This window comes from Bufo bufo, chromosome 3, assembly GCF_905171765.1.
Source record: "Bufo bufo chromosome 3, aBufBuf1.1, whole genome shotgun sequence".
Taxonomy (NCBI): Eukaryota; Metazoa; Chordata; class Amphibia; order Anura; family Bufonidae; genus Bufo; species Bufo bufo.
The window spans coordinates 452,539,859-452,555,314 of NC_053391.1; positions in this window are offsets into that span (position 1 = coordinate 452,539,859).

Here is a 15,456-nt window from a genome sequence, read left to right on the forward strand (position 1 = left end):
ACTGGCTCTGATGGGCGGGCTTTAGCGCTGCCCTAGCTGTTTTACTGGCTAGGGCGGAGCTACATCCCGCCCATCAGTGCCGGTGACGACACCGGGCTTCCTGGCAGCCCCATGGATGGAGAACCCGGTAAGTCACCGGATCTCCAAAAAATGCCTTTGCCCTGAGCGATTTAGCGCCGGGCAAAGGAGAGCATCGGAGCATGAACTGCTCCGATGCTCAAGTCAGGGGGCTCAAGTCTAGGTGAGAATGGGGGTATGTCCGGGTTCAGCTCTGAACCCAGACAACCCCTTTAAGGGATTGCCTTTCATGCAACATAACAAAATTATGTGGCTTCAAAGGTGGTAGGATTTCTCAACTTTATTCCTTGTATCTAAAAGTAAGAATTTAATTAACTGTTTTATATATATATATATATATATATATATCATAAATTAAATAGTAAATGCTGCATCATATTAACTGTATGTACAATAAGGGATATATTGGAATCTCAGCACTTTTTTGGCTGCTAGGGCATGGAACAGCAGTGGCGTGCTAAGGGGGGCAGAAGTAATAAAGTAATGAGCTTTTCAATCAACACAGATGGAAGCGCTCATTGCTGGAGCGCTGGGAGCTGCGGTCCTGTCACTCGCTAACCGCTCGGTTTCCTGCGCTCCTTCAGGCTGGTGGTGCACAGAATGGTAAAGCAGGAAGACTTTTCAGTGCTCCACCATTCAGCCTACAGACACAGATTGTGTGGGAGGAGCCTTAAGCCTGGGAATCTGCCTAAGCTCCTCCTACACATTGCTGCATAGCGATCTGTGTCTGTAGTGGAGAGCTGGATGTGAGTGTCAGGAATGGGACAAGGTGAGTAGGCACTGTGTTTTTTTGTTTTTGCTTTTTTTAAAACAGAGTGGGCATAGAGAGGGCATGACTACTACAAAGGGGGCACAGAGGAGAATACATTACTACCATAAATGGGGCATAGAGGGCATTACTACTGCACAGAGGGCATTACTACTATAAAGGGGGCACACAGGGCTTTACTACTGTGAAGGGGCACAGGGGGCATTATTACTACAAAGGGGGCACAGAGGGCATTATTACTACAAACGGAGCACAAAGGGTATTACTACTATAAATCGGGCTCAGAGGGCTTTACTACTGTGAATGGCGCACATGGGGCATTATTACTACAAAGGGGGCACAGAGGGCATTATTACTACAAAGGGGGCACAAAGGGCATTGCTACTATAAAAGGGGCACAGAGGGCTTTACCACTGTGAAGTGGGCACAGAGGGCTTTACTACTGTGAAGGGGCACAGAGGGCTTTTTCTACTATGAAGGGGGCACAGATGGCATTACTACTACAAAGGGGGCACATAGGGAATTTGTACAATAAAAGGGGCAAAGCGGGCATTACTACCATAAGCGGGGCACAGAGGGCTTTACTACCATAAAGAGGGCACAGAGGATGTTAATACTATAAAGGGGGCACAGAGGGCATTGCTACTATAAAGGGGCACAGAGGGCATTACTTCTATAAAGGGGCACAGAGGGCATTACTACTATAAAGGGGCACAGAGGGCATTACTCCTATAAAGGGGGCACAGAGGACTTTACTACTGTAAAGGGGGCACAGAGGGCTTTACTACTGTGAAGACAGCACAATAGGCATTATTACTATGAAGGGGGCACAATGGACATTATTACTATGAAGGGGCACAGAGGGCATTGCTACTGTGAAGGGGCATAATTGTTATGGGGCACAGAGTGGGCATTACTACTGTGAAGGGGTCACAGTGGTTATTACTACTGTGAAGGGGGCACAATAGGCATTACTACTGTGAAGGGGGCCTAGAATGCATTACTAATGTAAAGGGGCACAAAGAGGGCATAGAAACATAGAAACATAGAATGTGTTGGCAGATAAGAACCATTTGGCCCATCTAGTCTGCCCAATATACTGAGTACTATGGATAGCCCCTGGCCCTATCTTATATGAAGGATGGCCTTATGCCTATCCCATGCATGCTTAAACTCCTTCACTGTATTTGCACGTACCACTTCTGCAGGAAGGCTATTCCATGCATCCACTACTCTCTCAGTAAAGTAATACTTCCTGATATTACTTTTAAACCTTTGCCCCTCTAATTTAAAACTATGTCCTCTTGTAGCAGTTTTTCTTCTTTTAAATATTCTCTCCTCTTTTACCTTGTTAACTACAGTAAGGGGGCATAACTATTATGGGGGCACAATGGGCATTACTACTGTGAAGGGGGCACAGAGAGGGCATAACTGCCGTTAGGGGGCACAAACAGGGTATTACCACTGTTAAGGTGGCACAGCTAGGGCATTACTCCTGTGAAAAGGGCACAATGAAGGGATAAGTACTTTAAGGGGGGCACAACATGGGCATAACTACTGTGAAGGTTGTACAATGAGGGCAATGCTATTGTGAGTTAGGACAATTTTTTAAAGTATTGGGGGGGGGACAAAGAAAGGATCCGCCCCTTGTACCAAACACCCTAGGCACGCTACTGTGGAACAGTACTCTAAAAAGGCGCCTCTTAGCCTTGGATTTGTTTTCAAAGGGACTACATCCTTTACTGTAAATGTTTTTTCTAATTAACGACTTACCGCTACGCTAACGCCGAAAGGCGTCATTGCTGCGGCGCTCCCAGGCTACACTAACGCCGATTGGCGTCATCTCGCGAGACGCGAGATTTCCTGTGAACGCACGCACACAGGCGCGCGCGTTCACAGGATCGGAAGGTAAGCGAGTCTATCTCCAGCCTGCCAGCGGCGATCGTTCGCTGGCAGGCTGGAGAAGCGATTTTTTTTTAACCCCTAACAGGTATATTAGACGCTGTTTTGATAACAGCGTCTAATATACAGTCAGGTCAATAAATATTGGGACATCAACACAATTCTAAGATTTTTGGCTCTAGACACCACCACAATAGATTTTAAATGAAACTAACAAGATGTGCTTTAACTGCAGACTGTTAGCTTTATTTGAGGGTATTTACATCCAAATCAGGTGAACGGTGTAGGAATTACAATAGCTTGCATATGTACCTCCCACTTGTTAAGGGACCAAAAGTAATGGGACAGAATAATAATCATAAATCAAACTTTCACTTTTTACTACTTGGTTGAAAATCCTTTGCAGTCAATCAGAACCTGAAGTCTGGAACGCATAGACATCACCAGACGCTGCGTTTCATCCCTGGTGATGCTCTGCCAGGCCTCTACTGCAACTGTCTTCAGTTCCTGCTTGTTCTTGGGGCATTTTCCCTTCAGTTTTGTCTTCAGTAAGTGAAATGCATGCTCAATCGGATTCAGGTCAGGTGATTGACTTGGCCATTGCATAACATTCCACTTCTTTCCCTTAAAAAACTCTTTGGTTGCTTTTACAGTATGCTTTGGGTCATTGTCCATCTGCACTGTGAAGCGCCGTCCAATGAATTCTGAAGCATTTGGCTGAATATGAGCAGATATTATTGCACGAAACACTTCAGAATTCATCCTGCTGCTTTTGTCAGCAGTCACATCATCAAGAAAAACAAGAGAACCAGTTCCATTGGCAGCCATACATGCCCACGCCATGACACTACCACCACCATGCTTCACTGATGAGATGGTATGCTTAGGATCATGAGCAGTTCCTTTCCTTCTCTATACTTTTCTCTTCCCATCACTCTGGTACAAGTTGATCTTGGTCTCATCTGTCCATAGGATGTTGTTCCAGAACTGTGAAGGCTTTTTTAGATGTCGTTTGGCAAACTGTAATCTGGCCTTCCTGTTTTTGAGTCTCACCAATGGTTTACATTTTGTGGTGAACCCTCTGTATTCACTCTGGTGAAGTCTTCTCTTGATTGTTGACTTTGACACACATACACCTACCTCCTGGAGAGTGTTCTTGATCTGGCCAACTGTTGTGAAGGGTGTTTTCTTCACCAGGGAAAGAATTCTTCGGTCATCCACCACAGTTGTTTTCCGTGGTCTTCCGGGTCTTTTGGTGTTGCTGAGCTCACCGGTGCGTTCCTTCTTTTTAAGAATGTTCCAAACAGTTGTTTTGGCCACACCTAATGTTTTTGCTATCTCTCTGATGGGTTTGATTTGTTTTTTCAGCCTAATGATGGCTTGCTTCACTGATAGTGACAGCTTTTTGTATCTCATCTTGAGAGTTGACAGCAACAGATTCCAAATGCAATTAGCACACTTGAAATTAACTCTGGACCTTTTATCTGCTCATTGTAATTGGGATAATGAGGGAATAATACACACCTGGCCTTGGAACAGATGAGAAGCCAATTGTCCCATTACTTTTGGTCCCTTAACAAGTGGAAGGCACATATGCAAACTGTTGTAATTCCTACACTGTTTACCTGACAGTCTGCAGTTAAAACACATCTTGTTTGTTTCATTTCAAATCCATTGTGGTGGTGTATAGAGCCACAAATGTTATAAGTGTGTTGATGTCCCAATATTTATGGACCTGGCTGTACCTGCTACCTGGTCCTCTGGTGGTCCCTTTTGTTTGGATCGACCACCAGAGGACACAGGCAGCTCAGTAATAAGTAGCACCAAGCACCACTACACTACACCCCCCCCTGTCACTTATTAACCCCTTATTAACCCCTGATCACCCCTGATCACCCTATATAGACTCCCTGAACACCCCCCTGTCATTTATCACCCCCCTGTCATCGATCACCCCCTTGTAAGGCTCCATTCAGACGTCCGTATGATTTTTACGGATCCACGGATACATGGATCGGATCCGCAAAACACATACGGACGTCTGAATGGAGCCTTACAGGGGGGTGATCAATGACCTGGGTAATCACCCCATATAGACTCCCTGATCACCCCCCTGTCATTGATCACCCCCCTGTCATTGATCACCCCCCTGTAAGGCTCCATTCAGACGTCCGTATGATTTTTACGGATCCACGGATACATGGATCGGATCCGCAAAACACATACAGACTTCTGAATGGAGCCTTACAGGGGGATGATCACCCCATATAGACTCCATGATCACCCCCCTGTCATTGATCACCCCCCTGTAAGGCTCCATTCAAACGTCCGTATGTTTTATACGGATCAACGGATACATGGATCGGATCCGCAAAACACATACGGACGTCTGAATGGAGCCGTACAGGGGGGTGATCACCCCATATAGACTCCCTGATCACCCCGCTATAAGGCTCCATTCAAACGTCCGTATGTTTTTTACGGATCCACGGATACATGGATCGGATCCGCAAAACACATACGGACATCTGAATGGAGCCTTACAGGGGGGTGATTAATGACGGGGGTGATCACCCCATATAGACTCCCTGATCACCCCCCTGTCATTGATCACCCCCCTGTCATTGATCACCCCCCTGTAAGGCTCCATTCAGACGTCCGTATGATTTTTACTGATCCACGGATACATGGATCGGATCCGCAAAACACATACAGACTTCTGAATGGAGCCTTACAGGGGGGTGATCACCCCATATAGACTCTCTGATCACCCCCCTGTCATTGATCACCCCCCTGTCATTGATCACCCCCCTGTAAGGCTCCATTCAGACGTCCGTATGATTTTTACGGATCCACAAATACATGGATCGGATCCGCAAAACACATACAGACTTCTGAATGGAGCCTTACAGGGGGGTGATCACCCCATATAGACTCCCTGATCACCCCCCTGTAAGGCTCCATTCAAACGTCCGTATGTTTTTTACGGATCCACAGATACATGGATCGGATCCGCAAAACACATACAGACATCTGAATGGAGCCTTACAGGGGGGTGATGTCACAACCAGACAGCTGAGAAGCTCTGACAGAAGCCTTTCAGAACCTCCTCCTTGAGTTTTCTTTGTTTTGGTTTTCAGTTCCTCATCTCGTTAGTCTCTCTCAGCTGTCATGTAGTTGGACTGATTGCATCCCTTTAAATTCCTCCCCGTAATGCATTAGCTTGCGGCTTATACAACTTCCTGGAGTGTGTGTGCATGCTGTTCCTATTTCCCAGTCTTCTACAAGATAAGTGCTGTACATTCATTTGTGATTTTCTGTTTGCTGGATCCCAGATGACCCTGACTCCCTCCGTGTCTAGTGTAGGGAGCCGGTGGTCGTGTCTCCTCACTATTGTAGGGTGTTCAGGTATTATATAGTCGAGGTACGGGGATATGCGATCATCCACCTTTGGGGTGTTCGCATAGGCTGAGCAGTCAGAGAGAGTGCCAGGTCTCATGCAGGGGTCTCCCTTTTGTTCCTTAGTTTTGGACCCAGTGAGTCATAGATTCTTTTGCATTGTCTTGTTTCCTGTACACCTTCCGTGACATTATAAGCCGCCAAAACCGTCTCAAGCATGGATCCGGTTTCACTTTTGGCTGAACGCTTCCAGGGTCTTTCATTGGAGGTACCTGATCTCCGTAAGACTTTATCTCAGTTTCAAGTGACCGGTTCAGCTTGCGTTCATGGAGTTTGTTCTGAGCCTAAGATCTCGCTCCCGGATACGTTCTCCGGGGTAGTGAAAATTTTGTGCGTTTTAGAGAGGCTTGCAAACTCCATTTTCGCCTTCTTCCCCATTCCTCTGGTGATAAGGAATGGAGGGTGGGGATCATTATATCGCTGCTCAGGGGTAACGCTCAGTCCTGGGCCTTTTCGCTGCCGGTGGGGGCACGGCTCCTCCGTTCAGTGGATTAATTATTTTTAGCCCTGGGTCAGATATATGATGATCCGGATCGTATTGTTCTGGCTGAGTCTAGACTATGTCTGTTATGCCAGGGTAAACAATCCGCAGAGATATACTGCTCAGAATTTCGGAGATGGGCAGCTGATACTGGTGCTGCACGCCGAAGTCAATTTTGCCATGGTCTTTCAGAGGGATTGAAAGATGCATTTGCCTTTCATGAGAGGTCTATCTCCTTGGACTCTGCTATGTCTCAGGCCGTTCATATTGACAGGCGTCTTAGAGAGAGAGGAGAGATCTCTCCTTCCTGTCATACTCAGTCCCGGGACAGTGCAGCGGTCTCATTCTGTGCGCAGGGGTCTCAGTTCTTCTGAGCAGGAGCCCATGCAGCTGGGGTTAATTGCCTCTTACAATAGAAGATTCAGCCCGCATGGGAGGGTTTGTTTTTGTTGTGGAGGTATAAATCATTTGGTAAATGTTTGTCCCTCTAGGAGATTCAGGCAGTTTTCTGGGAGTAATAAAGAAACAAAAAGGAAAAAATCTTTTAAAAATGTTCCGTCTGTTACTATTGGCAGGGTTGAGGCGTAAATTGAAGGTTTTCCGTTTGCTTGTAGTTCCCGTTTTGTCCTGCCTGCTAGGGTGGCGCTAGAGAGCAAGAGCATTTTTTGTGAGATTTTTGTGGATAGTGGAGCAGCTGTCAATCTCATTGATAATAAATTTGCTATAACTCATGGTTTCCAGGTATGCACTTTGGGAAAGGATATTCCTGTTTTTGCTATTGATTCCGCTCCACTTTCTCAGAAATCGTTAAAGGGCATAGTTCACAATATCCGTTTGATTGTGAGTGATACTCATGTTGAGGATGTGTCATGTTTCGTCCTAAACGGGTTGCCTACTCCTCTCGTGTTGGGGCTACTCTGGCTCACTAAACATAACCCCACCATTGATTGGCAAGCGAGACAAATAAATGGTTGGAGTGACTTTTGCAGAGAGAATTGCCTCACGACATCTGTTTCTGAGGTTTCTACTAAGACTGTACCACCTTTCCTCTCTGAATTTTCGGATGTCTTCTCTGAGAGTGGAGTTCAGGATTTGCCCCCGCACAGGGAGTACGATTGCCCTATTAATCTCATCCCAGGCGCCAAGCTGCCTAAATCTCGTTTATACAATCTTTCCCAACCTGAGAGGGTCGCTATGCGTGCTTATATCTCTGAGAGTCTGAGAAGAGGACACATACGACCCTCGAAGTCACCTGTTGCCGCTGGTTTTTTCTTTGTTAAGAAAAAAGATGGTTCTTTAAGACCTTGTCTGGATTTCAGGGAGCTGAACAGTATCACTATTCGTGACCCTTATCCGCTTCCTCTGATCCCGGACCTGTTTAACCAGGTTGTTGGAGCTAAAGTCTTTTCCAAATTAGACCTAAGAGGGGCATACAACCTGGTCAGGGTCAGAGAAGGAGACGAATGGAAGACGGCCTTCAATACCCCTGAGGGCCATTTTGAGAATTTGGTTATGCCTTTTGGTTTGATGAATGCCCCAGCCGTTTTTCAGCATTTCGTGAACAGCATTTTTTATCATTTAATGGGAAAATTTGTATTAGTGTATTTGGATGACATTTTGATTTTTTCTCCTGATTTCAAAACTCATAAGGAACACTTTCGTCAGGTCTTGCTCATCCTGCGGGAGAATAAATTATACGCGAAACTGGAAAAATGTGTGTTTGCGGTTCCAGAAATTCAATTTCTGGGGTTTCTTCTCTCCGCTTCTGGTTTTCGCATGGACCCCGAGAAGGTCCGCGCTGTGCTTGAGTGGGAGCTTCCTGAGAATCAGAAGGCGCTGATGCGTTTTTTGGGCTTTGCCAATTATTACAGGAAGTTTATTTTGAATTATTCCTCTGTTGTTAAACCACTCACTGATATTACCAGAAAGGGGGTAGATTTTTCTTCCTGGTCGGTAGAGGCGCGTAAGGCCTTTTCTAATATCAAGGAGAGTTTTGCTTCCGCTCCCATCATGGTACAACCTGATGTCTCTCTGCCCTTCATAGTTGAGGTTGATGCTTCTGAGGTGGGTGTGGGTGCGGTCTTGTCTCAGGGTTCCTCTCCTGCCAAATGGTGACCGTGTGCCTTTTTCTCGAAGAAACTCTCCTCCGCAGAGAGAAATTACGATGTGGGAGATAGGGAATTGTTGGCCATCAAGTTGGCTTTTGAGGAATGGCGCCATTGGCTAGAGGGAGCTAGACACCCTATCACCGTGTTTACTGACCATAAAAATCTGGCATACTTGGAGTCAGCCAAGCGTCTGAACCTGAGACAGGCCAGATGGTCTTTGTTCTTTTCAAGGTTTAATTTTGTTGTCACGTTCCGCCCTGGGGTTAAGAATGTGAAGGCAGATGCCCTGTCACGTTGTTTTCCGGGAGATGGGAATTTTGAAGACCCGGGTCCCATTTTGGCTGAAGGTGTGGTGGTCTCTGCTCTTTTTCCTGAATTGGAGGCAGAGGTGCAGGCAGCCCAGTCGGAGGCTCCTGATCTTTGTCCTCCTGGGAGGTTGTTTGTGCCTCTCGCTTTAAGACACAAGATTTTTAAGGAACACCACGATACGGTCCTTGCTGGGCACCCGGGGGCAAGAGCCACAGTGGATCTCATCGCTCGGAGATTCTGGTGGCCTGCGCTTCGTAAGTCGGTTGAGGGTTTTGTGGCAGCCTGCGAGACTTGCGCTCGTGCCAAAGTCCCTCATTCACGGCCATCAGGTCCTCTCCTTCCCTTACCCATTCCTTCCCGTCCTTGGACACATCTGTCCATGGACTTCATAACGGACCTGCCTCGTTCCTCGGGGAAGACTGTGATTCTGGTGGTGGTGGACCGTTTTAGCAAAATGGTGCATTTCATCCCTTTTCCTGGTTTGCCCAATGCTAAGACGCTGGCGCAGGCATTTATTGATCACATTGTCAAATTGCATGGTATTCCTTCAGACATAGTCTCTGATAGGGGCACGCAGTTTGTTTCCAGATTCTGGAAGGCTTTCTGTTCTCGCTTGGGGGTTCGGTTGTCATTCTCTTCTGCTTTCCACCCGCAGTCGAATGGCCAGACAGAGCGCGTCAATCAGAATCTGGAGACATATCTGCGCTGTTTTGTGGCGGAGAATCAGGAGGATTGGTGTTCTTTTTTGTCCCTTGCTGAAATTGCTTTAAATAACCGTCGTCAGGAGTCCTCTTATAAGTCACCATTTTTTGGTGCATATGGGTTTCATCCGCAGTTTGGGACTTTCTCGGGAGAGGGCTCTTCTGGTTTGCCTGATGAGGACAGATTCTCCTCGTCTTTGTCATCTATTTGGCAAAAGATTCAGGATAATCTAAAGAGCATGAGTGAGAGATATAAGCGTGTGGCAGATAAGAGACGTGTGCCTGGTCCGGACCTGAATGTTGGTGATTTGGTGTGGTTGTCTACCAAGAATATCAAATTGAAGGTTCCCTCCTGGAAGACGGGTCCTAGGTTTATTAGGCCTTACAAGATCTTGTCTGTCATCAATCCTGTTGCCTACCGTCTTAAACTTCCTCAGACTTGGAAGATCCATAATGTTTTTCATAAGTCCTTATTGAAACCTTATGTTCAACCCATTGTACCCTCGCCTTTGCCTCCTCCTCCGATTATGGTTGATGGAAATCTTGAATTTCAGGTCTCTAGGATTGTGGATTCTCATCTTGTCCGCGGTTCTCTCCAGTACCTCGTTCATTGGGAGGGTTATGGTCCTGAGGAGAGGATGTGGGTCCCAGTGACGGACATTAAGGCCACTCGTCTCATCAGGGCTTTCCATAGGTCCCATCCTGAGAAGGTGGGCTCTGAGTGTCCGGAGTCCACTCGTAGAGGGAGGGGTACTGTCACAACCAGACAGCTGAGAAGCTCTGACAGAAGCCTTTCAGAACCTCCTCCTTGAGTTTTCTTTGTTTTGGTTTTCAGTTCCTCATCTCGTTAGTCTCTCTCAGCTGTCATGTAGTTGGACTGATTGCATCCCTTTAAATTCCTCCCCATAATGCATTAGTGTGCGGCTTATACGACTTCCTGGAATGTGTGTGCATGCTGTTCCTATTTCCCAGTCTTCTACAAGATAAGTGCTGTACATTCATTTGTGATTTTCTGTTTGCTGGATCCCAGATGACCCTGACTCCCTCCGTGTCTAGTGTAGGGAGCCGGTGGTCGTGTCTCCTCACTATTGTAGGGTGTTCAGGTATTATATAGTCGAGGTACGGGGATATGCGATCATCCACCTTTGGGGTGTTCGCATAGGCTGAGCAGTCAGGGAGAGTGCCAGGTCTCATGCAGGGGTCTCCCTTTTGTTCCTTAGTTTTGGATCCACTGAGTCATAGATTCTTTTGCATTGTCTTGTTTCCTGTACATCTTCCGTGACAGGTGATCAATGACGGGGGTGATCACCCCATATAAACTCCCTGATCACCCCCCTGTAAGGCTCCATTCAGACGTCCGTATGATTTTTACGGATCCACGGATACATGGATCGGATCCGCAAAACACATACAGACTTCTGAATGGAGCCTTACAGGGGGGTGATCACCCCATATAGACTCCCTGATCACCCCCCTGTAAGGCTCCATTCAAACGTCCATATGCTTTTTACGGATCCACGGATACATGGATCGGATCCGCAAAACAAATACGGACATCTGAATGGAGCCTTACAGGGGGGTGATCAATGACGGGGGTGATCACCCCATATAGACTCCCTGATCACCCCCCCTGTCATTGATCACCCCCCTGTAAGGCTCAATTCAGACGTCCGTATGATTTTTACGGATCCACGGATACATGGATCGGATCCGCAAAACACATACAGACTTCTGAATGGAGCCTTACAGGGGGGTGATCACCCCATATAGACTCCCTGATCACCCCCCTGTCATTTATCACCCCCCTGTAAGGCTCCATTCAAACATCCGTATGTTTTTTACGGATCCACGGATACATGGATCGGATCCGCAAAACACATACGGACATCTGAATGGAGCCTTACAGGGGGGTGATCAATGACAGGGGGGTGATCACCCCATATAGACTCCCTGATCACCCCCCTGTCATTGATCACCCCCCTGTCATTAATCACCCCCCTGTAAGGCTCCATTCAGACGTCCGTATGATTTTTACGGATCCATGGATACATGGATCGGATCCGCAAAACACATACAGACTTCTGAATGGAGCCTTACAGGGGGGTGATCAACCCATATAGACTCCCTGATCACCCCCCTGTAAGGCTTCATTCAAACGTCGGTATGTTTTTTATGGATCCACGTATACATGGATCGGATCCGCAAAACACATACGGACATCTGAATGGAGCCTTACAGGGGGTGATCAATGACGGGGGTGATCACCCCATATAGACTCCCTGATCACCCCCCTGTCATTGATCACCCCCCTGTCATTGATCACCCCCCTGTAAGGCTCCATTCAGACGTCCGTATGATTTTTACGGATCCACGGATACATGGATCGGATCCGCAAAACACATACAGACTTCTGAATGGCGCCTTACAGGGGGGTGATCACCCCATATAGACTCCCTGATCACCCCCCTGTCATTGATCACCCGCCTGTAAGGCTCCATTCAAACGTCCGTATGTTTTTTATGGATCCACGGATACATGGATCGGATCCGCAAAACACATACGGACATCTGAATGGATCCTTATAGGGGGTGATCAATGACAGGGGGGTGATCACCCCATATAGACTCCCTGATCACCCCCCTGTAAGGCTCCATTCAGACATTTTTTTGGCCCAAGTTAGCGGAAAAATTTTTTTTTCTTCTTACAAAGTCTCATATTCCACAAACTTGTGTCAAAAAAAAAATCTTACATCAACTCACCATACCCCTCACGGAATCCAACTGCGTAAAATTTTTTAAACATTTATATTCCAGACTTCTTCTCACGCTTTAGGGCCCCTAAAATGTCAGGACAGTATAAATACCCCACATGTGACCCCATTTCGGAAAGAAGACACCCCAAGGTAATCCGTGAGGGGCATATTGAGTCCATAAAAGATTGAAATTTTTGTCCAAAGTTAGCGGAAAGGGAGACTTTGTGAGAAAATAAAAATAAAAATCAATTTCCGCTAACTTGTGGCAAAAATTTTTTTTTACATATACCCATGGTGGGTGAGATAAATATCTTGGTAAAATGCCATCTTTGTAAAAAAAAAATGGGAAAAGTTGCCCAAAACACATTGCCCAACTTCTCCTGAGTACGGCGATACCACATGTGTGACACTTTTTTGCAGCCTAGGTGGGCAAAGGGGCCCACATTCCAAAGAGCACCTTTAGGATTTCACAGGTCATTTTTTACACATTTTTATTTCAAACTACTTACCACACATTAGGGCCCCTAGAATGCCAGGGCAGTATAACTACCCCACAAGTGACCCCATTTTGGAAAGAAGACACCCCAAGGTATACCGTGAGGGGCATGGCGACTTCCTCGAATTTTTTATTTTTTGTCACAAGTTAGCGGAAAATGATGATTTTTTTTTTTTTCTTACAAATTCTCATATTCCACTAACTTGTGACAAAAAATAAAAACTTCCATGAACTCAGTATGCCCATCACAAAATACCTTGGGGTTCGAGTTTAGCGAACACCTGGATGTTCGGGTTCGAGAAGTTCGGCCGAACTTCCCGGAAATGTTCGGGTTCGGGATCCGAACCCGACCCGAACTTATGGGGACCCGAACTTTTCGGCACTAAAAAGGCTGTAAAACAGCCCAGGAAAAAGCTAGAGGGCTGCAAAAGGCAGCAACATGTAGGTAAATCCCCTGCAAACAAATGTGGATAGGGAAATGAATAAAAATAAAAATAAAATAAGTAAAAATTAACCAATATCAATTGGACAAAGGTCCCATAGCAGAGAATCGGGCTTCACGTCAGCAGAGAATCAGTCTCTTCATGCCTTAGCAGAGAATCTGGCTTCATGTCAGCAGAGAATCAGTCTTCATGTCATAGCAGAGAATCAGGCTTCACGTCACCCACCACTGGAACAGGCCACTGTCACATATTTAGGCCCAGGCACCCAGGCAGAGGAGAGAGGTCCCGTAACAGAGAATCTGGCTTCATGTCAGCAGAGAATCAGTCTTCATGTCATAGCAGAGAATCAGGCTTCACGTCACCCACCACTGGAACAGGCCACTGTCACATATTTAGGCCCAGGCACCCAGGCAGAGGAGAGACGTCCCGTAACAGAGAATCTGGCTTCATGTCAGCAGAGACTCAGTCTTCATGTCATAGCAGAGAATCAGGCTTCACGTCACCCACCACTGGTACAGGCCACTGTCACATATTTAGGCCCCGGCACCCAGACAGAGGAGAGAGGTCCCGTAACAGAGAATCTGGCTTCATGTCAGCAGAGAATCAGTCTTCATGTCATAGCAGAGAATCAGGCTTCACATCACCCACCACTGGAACAGGCCACTGTCACATATTTAGGCCCAGGCACCCAGGCAGAGGAGAGAGGTCCCGTAACAGAGAATCTGGCTTCATGTCAGCAGAGAATCAGTCTTCATGTCATAGCAGAGAATCAGGCTTCACGTCACCCACCACTGGAACAGGCCACTGTCACATATTTAGGCCCCGGCACCCAGACAGAGGAGAGAGGTCCCGTAACAGAGAATCTGGCTTCATGTCAGCAGAGAATCAGTCTTCATGTCATAGCAGAGAATCAGGCTTCACGTCACCCACCACTGGAACAGGCCACTGTCACATATTTAGGCCCCGGCACCCAGACAGAGGAGAGGTTCATTCAACTTTGGGTTGCCCCGCAATATAATGGTAAAATGAAAATAAAAATAGGATTGAATGAGGAAGTGCCCTGGAGTACAATAATATATTATTAAGGGGAGGTAGTTAATGTCTAATCTTCACAAGGGATGGACAGGTCCTGTGGGATCCATGCCTGGTTCATTTTTATGAACGTAAGCTTGTCCATATTGGCTGTAGACAGGCGGCTGCGTTTGTCTGTAATGACGCCCCCTGCCGTGCTGAATACACGTTCAGACAAAACGCTGGCCACCGGGCAGGCCAGCACCTCCAAGGCATAAAAGGCTAGCTCTGGCCACGTGGACAATTTGGAGACCCAGAAGTTGAATGGGCCGAACCATCAGTCAGTACGTGGAGGGGTGTGCACAGGTACTGTTCCACCATGTTAGTGAAATGTTGCCTCCTGCTAACACGTTCCGTATCAGGTGGTGGTGCAGTTTGCTGTGGCGTGGTGACAAAACTTTTCCACATCTCTGCCATGCTAACCCTGCCCTCAGAGGAGCTGGCCGTGACACAGCTGCATTGGCGACCTCTTGCTCCTCCTCTGCCTTCGCCTTGGGCTTCCACTGGTTCCCCTGTGACATTTGGGAATGCTCTCAGTAGCGCGTCTACCAACGTGTGCTTGTACTCGCGCATCTTCCTATCACGCTCCAGTGTAGGAAGTAAGGTGGGCACATTGTCTTTGTACCGAGGACCCAGCAGGGTGGCAACCCAGTAGTCCGCACACGTTAAAATGTGGGCAACTCTGCTGTCGTTGCGCAGGCACTGCAGCATGTAGTCGCTCATGTGTGCCAGGCTGCCCAGAGGTAAGGACAAGCTGTCCTCTGTGGGAGGCGTATCGTCATCGTCCTGTGTTTCCCCCCTGCCACGCACCAGTGAAGGGCCCGAGCTGCTTTGGGTGCCACCCCGCTGTGAACATTCTTCATCCTCATCCTCCTCCACCTCCTCCT